The 10,076-nt window shown below is 42.4% G+C and overlaps 1 protein-coding gene across 1 annotated transcript in view; it reads right to left on the bottom strand.

Annotated features, from left to right (window-relative positions):
• HS3ST5 (heparan sulfate-glucosamine 3-sulfotransferase 5) overlaps positions 1-9,785 on the bottom strand; it is a 273,078-nt gene extending 263,293 nt beyond the window's left edge. Inside the window, exon 1 of the mRNA XM_030556155.1 lies at positions 9,477-9,785. The gene's annotated coding sequence lies outside the window, so the exon portion shown is untranslated. The remainder of the gene's footprint in view (positions 1-9,476) is intronic.
• Between the last annotated feature and the right edge of the window lie 291 nt (positions 9,786-10,076).

The following is a 10,076-nucleotide window of genomic DNA, read 5'->3' on the forward strand; positions in this document are numbered from 1 at the left end:
CAGTGCCTGATGGGGCAAAAATCATTGTCACGGGTGGTTCTGGGTAAATATCGTCATTCCTTCCTTCCTCTGGGAAAGCAACGGCAGACAATCATTTCGCGCCCTTTTTCCCTGGATTGCCCTGGCAGACACCATAGCATGGCAACCATGGAGCCCGTTCAGCTTTTTTTTACTGTCACCGTATGTATACTGGATGCCGCTGACAGAGGCGATACTGCAGCGCTACACAGCAGCATTCATTTGCCTTTGCATGACAGCAGAGACAGTTATCAGTCGTTCTGTACCGTCTGCTGCGTCACTGTAAATTGGGAATGAGATGATGGTTATCTGTCGTGCTGTACTGTCTGCTGCTATCATGGATGCCCCTGGCTGAGGTCAGCCGGGGGCGCAAAGACAAAAATCGGAATGACTCCCTGAGTCAATCCCTCCTTTATGGTATCTAAAAACAGAGTCAGTCCTGCCTAGAATATGGGGCAAGTGTACTAGAGAACCAGTGTATCAGAGAACCAGAGAGCACAGCTGCTCCGTGTCAGATCCCACAGAAAGGATGAGCTGCATGCCATTCTAGGGGGTGTCCCTGCAACCACCCCACCCGTTGCTTCCCTCCTCCCCAAACCTTCCTGGGCTACCGTGGCAGTGTCCCCCCCCATTTGTGTGATGAAGTAATAAAGAATGCAGCAATAAGAAACACTGACTTGTTAGTGAGATAAAATGAGGGGGAGGCAGCCTCCAGCTGCTATGACAGTCCAGGCAGGACATTAAGTGGTGCGGAGGAGAGGAGCCCAGCATGCCGCTGCTATGATAGTCCAGGCAGTACAGAGTCTTTTCTTTACACATGAAAGGGAGGGGGCTGATGGAGCTCAGCCCTCAGTTGCTATGATGAGGACAGTTACCAGCCATTCTGTACTCACGGGCTGATGATGACGACAGATAGCAGTCATATTGTACCGTCTGCCACTGGGGAGGGGAGGGGAGGGGAGGGGAGCGGATACTGCTCTTCACTGCCGCAGCATCACGTCTATCAGCAGCATTCAGTAGACATAGGGTGACACTGAAAAAAGTCAAAAAACGATTTTTTTCCCTTTTCTTTCATGGGGGGGGGGTTACATTGACGAGCTATACCCTGAACCACCCCGGACAATGTGTTTGACCCTACAGGCACTGGGAGCTCAGCCAAGAATGCAAATATTTTTCAGAGACTGCTGGGGACTGTGGGATAGCTGGAGTCCTCAGTACCCCCTCCCTGCCTCCCTCCATGAGCATCCATTTGATTCTTTGGCTTTCCGTTACGCTTGTCACGCAGCACTGTGCTGTGGACTCTGTATCATGGCCTGGAGATTTTTTTCAAATGCTTTGGCATTTTGTCTTCTGTAATGGAGATCTGATAGAACAGATTTTTCTCCCCGTACAGCGATCAGATCCAGTATCTCCCGTATGGTCTATGCTGGAGATCTTTTTGGATTTGGGACTACATGGCTGATCAGAGCTCCACGCTGGGCAAACAGGAAATGCAATTCAAAAGTTCACGGGGCTTTTCTTGTTTACCTGGCTACTGCATCCGAGTTAGAATTGCTTTCCAGAGCGGTCAATGGTGCACTATGGGATACCACCCAGAGGCCAAACCGTCGATTTGCGGCCACACTAACCCTAATCCAATATGGTAATACTGATTTTAGCGCTACTCCTCTCATTGGGAAGGAGTACAGAAACCAGTTTAAAGAGCCTTTTGTATCAATATAAAGGGCTTCGTTGTGTGGACGGGTACAGCGTTAAATCGGTTGAACGCTGCTAAAATCGGTTTAAACGCGTAGTGTAGACCAGGTCTCAAGGATTAACATCAGTATTAGGGAGTTCAATTGTTAGTAAGAAAATATCAGATTCATTTAATCTTCTGCATCTCTCAGGTTTACAATCTCATAATCATGTTTGACTCGTTCCTCTCATGCTTGCCTCATACCCAGGCCATTGCTAAACCTTTTCACTTCTTTTCTATAAGATTAAAAAAGAAAACAAAAAAACAAGCCCCTCCTCACCCCCCATGAAGCCTTCTTTTGTTCTGGAAGCAAAACTCCTGTCCATGCCCTTATTATTTGCCATCTCAACTATTTAACTTCAGGTCTTCCCAAAACCTGTAATCAAAATCCTCCCCCAAAACCTTTTCCTGCTAATCCAGAGTGTCACAGCCAAAGTTATCTTCCGTATTAGTCAAACAATATCAAATGCTCTTTGAATAGCTCAATTGGCTTCTAATGGCTTTTAAATTCTTGGTCTCACCTTTGAGGCCCAGTACAATTTACTTATGGCCTACATACATCATGTTCCACTCACCCTCTTGGTCTGCCAGCGTTGCTAGCATCAACACCTTCTTTGTTTCCTTCTCCCTTACTTCTTTCTCCAAACCTTCTGCAGTGCTGATCCCTAAGCAAAGATCTACCTCCAAAGCTGAGTTTGCTAGGTCACCAATCTTCTCCTCCTCTACATAATTCCTAAAGGAGTGTGAAATCGTGGCCCCATCAATGCTAGTGGCTAAATTCCCATTGACTTCAAGGATGCCAGGATTTCACCATCACTTCTGTGTGGTCTATACTCAGCACAACTGAAAAATAATTAGTTCAGAAATTTATATATAGATATTTAAGGTAACCATTTTCTGTCTCTCCCAGTGCATCTTGCCTTTCTCTCTATTCTAGACTGTACTGTGAAATGCCCAGCACATTTATTACATATTATTAAATTAGCGTCTAGGGGTTTAATCATGGACCGGAGCCCCATTGTGCTGTATAAACACATAAATGATTCCTTCCAGAACAATCTTATAATCTGTGTATAAAATCAGAGGCACCTGGTGGACAGAACAAACAGACCCAGGGAGCACAAGGAAACAGTAAGGTCATATTGCCAGGGAATAAGCCGGGGGATGGGAGGGGGTCGAGTGTCTCAGAAAACTGCCGAACCATTGTCAGGATGTTGTGGGCTTCATGGCAGAGGAGAATTTTAAGTAGAATGAAGAAGGTGGCTTTGCACATGTTTATGAGTTACTCCATAATGGGCAGCATGGGACAAAGGATGAAGATGCTTGTTTGAAAGTGTACCAACAAAACAAAAAATCAATGTATTTTGGTCTGATGTTTTGTGAATTCACAAAACAAAAAGTATAGTCACTGATGCATACTCAGAAAGTGTTATCTATCCAATGAGCAGTGAGAGTTCTCCAAAATTGTATCTAAGAAGGCCCTGATCCTGAAAAGACTTAAGCAAATGCATAATTCTATACATGTGAAAAGTCCTATCGAGACTTAAGAGTACAAACTTTTTCTCTGTCTGAAGAGAAAGTGCATCCTCATACATTTCTGCTTGTTTTTCCTGTGTCAATCAATCCCAAATCTGTTGTAAATTTAATTCTCAGAAGTAGGAGTAAGAGAGTAGCAGACTAAAGTGGCCTGTTCTGTTGTCTCATGTTATTCCACTAAGTAAACTTCTATTAAAACAGCATCTGTATCAAGTAGAAAAATACTAGCGAACGGTTTGGGTTTGTTTATTTAAACAAATTCTGTGGTATTTGTTTTTATGTATTATTTATAACATAATAGCCATAAGACCAAAAAACAAAAGTTGCCTATTTGCACAAGACCCAGGATGCTATACAAGGCTATTGCCATTAAGACAAGCCCAGTGTACTTGTGAGAGATGTCACTTTTTAAGGTATCGTCATAGTAGCAAAGCTAATTAGTGGAGTGGGAGGCATTGTGGATGTACACTAAATGCAGCTTGTGCAGAAAGCTTATTTATCTGCTGAGCAAGTTTAAGCACCTGTTTTGGAGGATAAACCCCGATTCTTCAACTCATGTCACAGTTAATTCTATGCAGGATTAAACCAATATTGGCATTGCCTTTATGACTTTTAAAAACAAGAGTATATATCCTTTGTTTATACATTGATTTAGAGATCTTTATCATCTTTAACTCAATCATTTTTGGTATTTAGATTTCTTTTTTAAATAAGTTTGCCTAAATGTAATATTCAATTATCCCTTGGTAGTCTCCAAATGTCTCTACTATAATGCAGACTAACAGTTTTATTTATGATAGTCCTTTGGAGACTCCAACAAATGCACATAGTCAAGATTATTCAAGACATAATAATACAAGATACTAGTACAGCAAGGTGAATAGATTAACTTGATATCACGCAGAAAAGAAAATGGATTGGACACTACTATTACATACCACACCACGACAGACATGTTATCTTAATCCCTCTGCATAGAAAGTCAGATCTTCTCAAGAAGCATCCCATTGCTAGCAACAAGATGCATCATGACCACAGGTACCAGTGAGCTAACATTATCAGTTTTTGCAATGTGAAGCACAGTGTGTCACCTCAAATATCTTAAAGGTTCTCTGGGTTATTAAATAGTTTAACTGTGGAAACTTTCCTTAATTTACCTATTCAATAATAGCTGAATTTTATAAGCTTTAAACAAGAGATTGTTTTGTATTATGTTAAATTGGTGTCTGTTAGTATTACTAAAGTTTGTCTTGTGTTACTTTAATTATAAAAGTTTGTTCTTTCATACTTCATCTTTGAAAATTTGCTTGGGTCTGAGCATAAGATGTCTCAGCTCTACAGAATCATTATATGGTTTTATGCAATTAGAAATGCATTTGAACATTTAAAAAAAAAGATTCACAACTAAAAAAAAAGATTTTTGTTTAAGGCGCTTCCCCCTCACCCCGCCCCCAAAAAAGTTAATAAAATATATCAAGCAGTCATTACATAGTATAGTCCAACCACTGTCAATATTTGTGGCCCTGCTTCAAGAAAACATCCCTATCCAGAAGCAAAGCTCTTAAGAAAATGCCTAAATCCCAGTGACTTCAATGGAACTTAAGTACAGGCTTAAAGATATGTATGGGCTTAGTGTTTACGTGAATGTGAGTCCTTCTGCTATAACCTTTTTATTTGATTTTAAAATAAGCACTATTTTGCATAGTTACAAAAACTCTTGATTCAGGGCCAAATCCTGCAGTCTTCACTGAGGCAAAACTCCCAATGCCTGAGAAGGAAAGCTAGGATTTGGTACTAGCACAGTATTTACACAGACCAAAATGACTTCATTAGTCATCCGTTGCCAGCTACTTTGCTAGGTAAACAGTATGGATGAGTAACGAAATTCCAGGAAAACATTATTTGGGTTGCAATTTTTCAGGGGCAGTTTATTTGGTTAAAAAACTATTGGTTTTTTTTTTAAAATACGCAAGAATGTTTCTATTAATCTTGAATTTTGTGAAAGCTTGTCTTTACATAGTTTACCAAAGTTGATATAACAGTATTTCCCTTGATGTATGTTTTCATGTTATTTAGACACTAGACTCTATTGTGTGGTAAACTCATGCATTTCTAAGAGAGAATGTTCTCTCTAAAAAAACAACAGGGAGTCCAGTGGCACCTTGAAGACTAACAGATTTATTTGGGCATAAGTTTTCATGAGTAAAAAACCACTTCAAGTGGACCCATGAAAGCTTATGCCCAAATAAATATGTTAGTGTTTAGGTGCCACTGGACTTCCTGTTGTTTTTGTGGATACAGACTAACACGGCTACCCCAATTGTTTTCTCTAGAAAGTCATGATTAAAACAAAGGAAAACAAAATTCATGAATGAAACCAGTAATAAACACTAAGCCAGTACACATAAGCCACTAAAACATTAAGTTACATATGACAGTCCTTCCTTGTTCTGTTGCACTGAATTTAGATATTGTGGTTCTCCAGCCATGCTATGCATAATTTTATATACCATCTGTTTTGCATGTCATATTCCATATGTAGAATGCGTAACCTGAATACAATATTTTGATGGATTTGAGCTACTATGGATGTTTTTGTTCTTAAATTGATGGGTTATGAGTTAAGAACTATATTCTTCTATTTCTAAGAATTTGCTCTACAGACTAAGATATGACACCATACAATTGATTTTAAAATGGAAACATGACAAGAAGTCAGAAAACAGTCAAGGGTCTTTTTGCTGGAATCCTGGTGAGAATGTTTACAGTCTAATTATATGAGCCCAGTAATCTGTCAGTATCATTTGTATGATAAACACACTGGAAGATTACAAGACTTTATAAATTAACATACTTTAGAGTACATTTTCAGAAGCCTAAGTGAAAAATTTAGACAAGAATGATATCTGGATCAAGCAACACTTTTTCCTCAGCAGATTATACTGACAAGAAGGTTAAAAGTGATTAAAGGAGGTTCAAATGTAGATTCTTCATTTGCTAATTTCCCTTCCCACTCCCTACAACCTCTGATCTAGGAACCCCTGCTCCCCAAATCATGCACATGTCATTTATAGATAAATGCCAAAAATGAGTATACACTTTCTAATTTCAGAATACACAAATGTTTCAAGTATCACTTGGATTTCTTAATGTATATGTGAGCAGTCATTGGGACAAAATCTAAAAAGGTGTACAACACAGCATAGCTGACAGCTTACAGGGCTTATGCTAAAATTTGTGCAAATAAAATGTCCTTGTTTTCAGAGTTGCGGAATATCCACAACTCCAGATGAAGTCAACAGGACCTGCAGTTGCTTACCAGCTTTGGAGAAAAAAAATCAGGCCAAAGTTTTTAATATGGAAAAATACTCATTATCTAAATGAAAAGTATAATAGTAAAAATAGCTTATTATGATGCCTGTCAGTAACTACTAGATTAAGACAAGAAAAACCTCAACAAAATTCTGTCTGACCCCCAAATTTATAGTACCTGATTTAAAACAATTTAAATTCAGGATGTTACAGTAAAGTTAGGGATAGAAACTGCAGTGTGACATTTAAGTCTGACCCTTCTCCTCGTAATATGAAGGTTGCAAGAGAAAAGAGAAAGTGATAAAAAGAAAAAGCATTTATCTGCTTTAAAGCTTTGTCCCCCCCCCAGCTCTAATAGGAACATCTGTCCATAAATAAATATTATGAATACATTCAATTTAACAGCAATTCTTCTGGAAGCACAGGGAAAAAAAACTGTCAGCTAGGTCCAGTATCTTGAATTGCATGTACAGTGTATATTAACTTGACTTTTTTATTATTCTTCTTCTTTGCTATGAAGCATCCTATTTCTAACAATTAAATATCTGTAGGCATATTGGATTACTACCATGACCCTGATGGTAGTTAGATATTTGTATAAGGATATTAAGTATTTTGGAGTTCTTTTAAACACTTTGTAGAAAAGTTAGTAAGGTCACTATTTATAGAGCTTACACAAATTATTCTTTTGGATGAGAATTGACAAATATACCTATAAAGTACAAATAACATTCTATCCTTTTAGAGTAGGTGGAGAGGATTAAAAAGTGGTCAGAATATGCAAATGAGAGAGTTTTTTCTTAAAGGTTTATTAAAGATTTGGGGTCCCATTAATATATTGAACTGCTTCTAACCCTGATACTCCACCATGCAGACAACATTCTATGAGCTAAAACTTCCATCTACTATTTTTTTTTGTATAAAATATGCTTTGTAATCTATATGATATTCATTTTAATTACTAAGATGCATTTTTCTTTGTGTGTATGTTGTGCAGGAGTTCTTAAAATGGAAGAAATAAAAATTATACAACATGTACTGTGTTTTCCCAAGGGGAAGGAGGAAACTGTTCATGAATATTATGCAACACCTTTCCTTAGGGATATTACATTTCTCTTGTTAATCTCCAGTTCCCACTGCTTACTCCTAGGCTCTGATCCATAGGCTACTGAAGTCAATGGGAGCTTTTGCATTGAGCTCAGTGGGCTTTGGATCAGGCCCCTCTCTGGTTAACAACTTTATAATAGCGGAGGGACAGGGGAAAGCAGAGCACCAGGAAAAAAAAACCGCTATTCTGACCCCTGGGATATTTTGTGGAAGTCTGTGTATAAAGTGACTCAGTCTTCCTTTTGTTAGCAAACATTGGAAGAGAAGACAATCATTTAGATTTTTCTTCGCTCAGTCCGAATGGAAATCTACAAGATAATTCTGACACAATGCAGCTAAAAATCTCTTTGGTAACAGCTATTCTTATCTTAGAATGAACTTCTTTCACTAATCTCTGCTGCTGTACCTCTTTCCGCCTGCTCTCTCTTATCCTTTTCCTTTGAACAGTATTCAGTATGAGCACTACCCTTCTTTCACTGAAGTCAATGGGAGTTTTGCCATTGACTTCAGTAGGAGCAGGATCAGACCCAGCATTTCAAATAAACAGAGACAAGATATGTTCGTCATAGTGCTGCTTCTAAAACCAGGAGAAATATTGAAATCGTGTAGCAAAAATCCATTTAAAAGTCTCCAGCAATCACCAGCTTTATCTGTTTCCCACTGCTTTGCCTGATTTGTGGGAAAGAACAAACAACCCCTTTGCTCTAGAGAGTCTGACATCTGACAGCTGGAGGTACCAGCCATCTGAGAGGAGTCACCAGGCACAAATCTCTAGTTCAATGCAGCCATGCACTAATTTTATATCAACCATTTTGCAAATATTAAGCCTCCCCTAGGGAAACAATATTTTGCAGCCAGAACCCGCTATGAAGCACATGATGAAGAGAGATGGGCTGGCAGGAAGAAGGGATAGTAGTTGATGAACTCCGTAGACGGCTTCTTTGGGCAAGAGCTGAATTGCTCGTGGTGGGAGTGGGGAAGACCCAAGCTCGGACCTAGGCGACAGGAGGCGCGATGCCGCCGACCCTATTAGCGGAGCCTCTCCCACCGCAGGTTACAGCGACTGGCGGGAGAACAGACCCTCTCACTCCCCTTCTACAGCCCTGAATCGCATCATCACTAAATAGGGGTCACTCTAACAGTAACGTATAAACGACAAGCCTCTGGCAGCCAAATATGGGCTAATTCCTGACAGCAACTCCGACGTACCCTCAGCAATACAGAACCCCGTGTCCAGCAGCTCCAGCCTTATCCCCAGCAAGGCACAGAACCAACCCTTCAGCAATGCACGGAACCAACCCCATCTCCCTGATGCACAGGACCATGCCCACAACTGTACCAAAGCACTGCACAGAACCAACCCCTCCAAAAAACTGCACCCCGGCCAACTCCCACAATGCTCCCAAGGTACCCAGAACAAGCCAGGGAAGCCCCTCGGCAATGCACGGAGTAGCCCCCACACTGCACTCACTGTGGCGTGGCAAGTAGCACGCTCACAGAAACCCCAAAGTGTCCCCAAAGAAATGCACAACCCCCAGCGCAGGAGCCCCAGCAATGCACAGGAAAACCCTCCTACTGTACCCGGAGCGATATCACAGCGATCCAGCCCCGCAGCTGAAAAGTCCTTCTCTACGGCTTCACCTTAGCATCACATCAGCCGCTTCCTCGCCCCTCCGCCTTGCCGCGCGTGCGGGAAGACCGGGCACTGCTATCGCTAGCCCAGCAGCTGATGGCACGGGCAGACTTCCCGACTGTCACCACCACTTACCGGGCATCCTGAGAAGCAGGAGGGGTGAGGCGGGGGCAGCGGGTCGGGTTCCGCCGTTCAGCAGCCAGGGCACACAGGGCGGCTCAGCCCCGCGCAGGAGACCCTAGCGTGAGTGGCTCTGCTGCGTGCGGGAGAGCGAGACACACACGCACTGCTGGAGACGGGGAGAAGTGGCAGAGTTCAAGACGCGTTTTCTGCATATCCCAGACAGCCTGGGGCCAAGTGCAGCAGGGCGCGCTCCCGCCGCGCGGGCACAGCAGCAGCAGCCCCAGTCCCTGCACTGCCAGTCCCCTGTGCCCGGGAGCGGCAGCAGCAGATGCGCCCCCTACCCCCCTAGTCTCTCGCACACAAACTCTCTCGCGCTCCCCAGCTGCGAGCTAGGAATCGTTTCCCACAGAAGAGCCCCTCTCCCCTGCCTTCCCCGGCTGCTGCGGGAGGCCGGAGGAGCAGAGCAGGTCCAGCCTCGGTGGCTGCGAGGGAGACACGGCGCCGCTCCCGCTCCCGGAGCGCCCCGCAGCTGCTGCCGCCGGTGGATGTGCCCAGCTGCGCGCGAGAGTCGCTCTGGCTGGAGCACGGAGAAGCCCCCCGCGCCCCCTAGGT

Source organism: Gopherus evgoodei, chromosome 3 (genome assembly GCF_007399415.2).
Source record: "Gopherus evgoodei ecotype Sinaloan lineage chromosome 3, rGopEvg1_v1.p, whole genome shotgun sequence".
NCBI lineage: Eukaryota > Metazoa > Chordata > Testudines > Testudinidae > Gopherus > Gopherus evgoodei.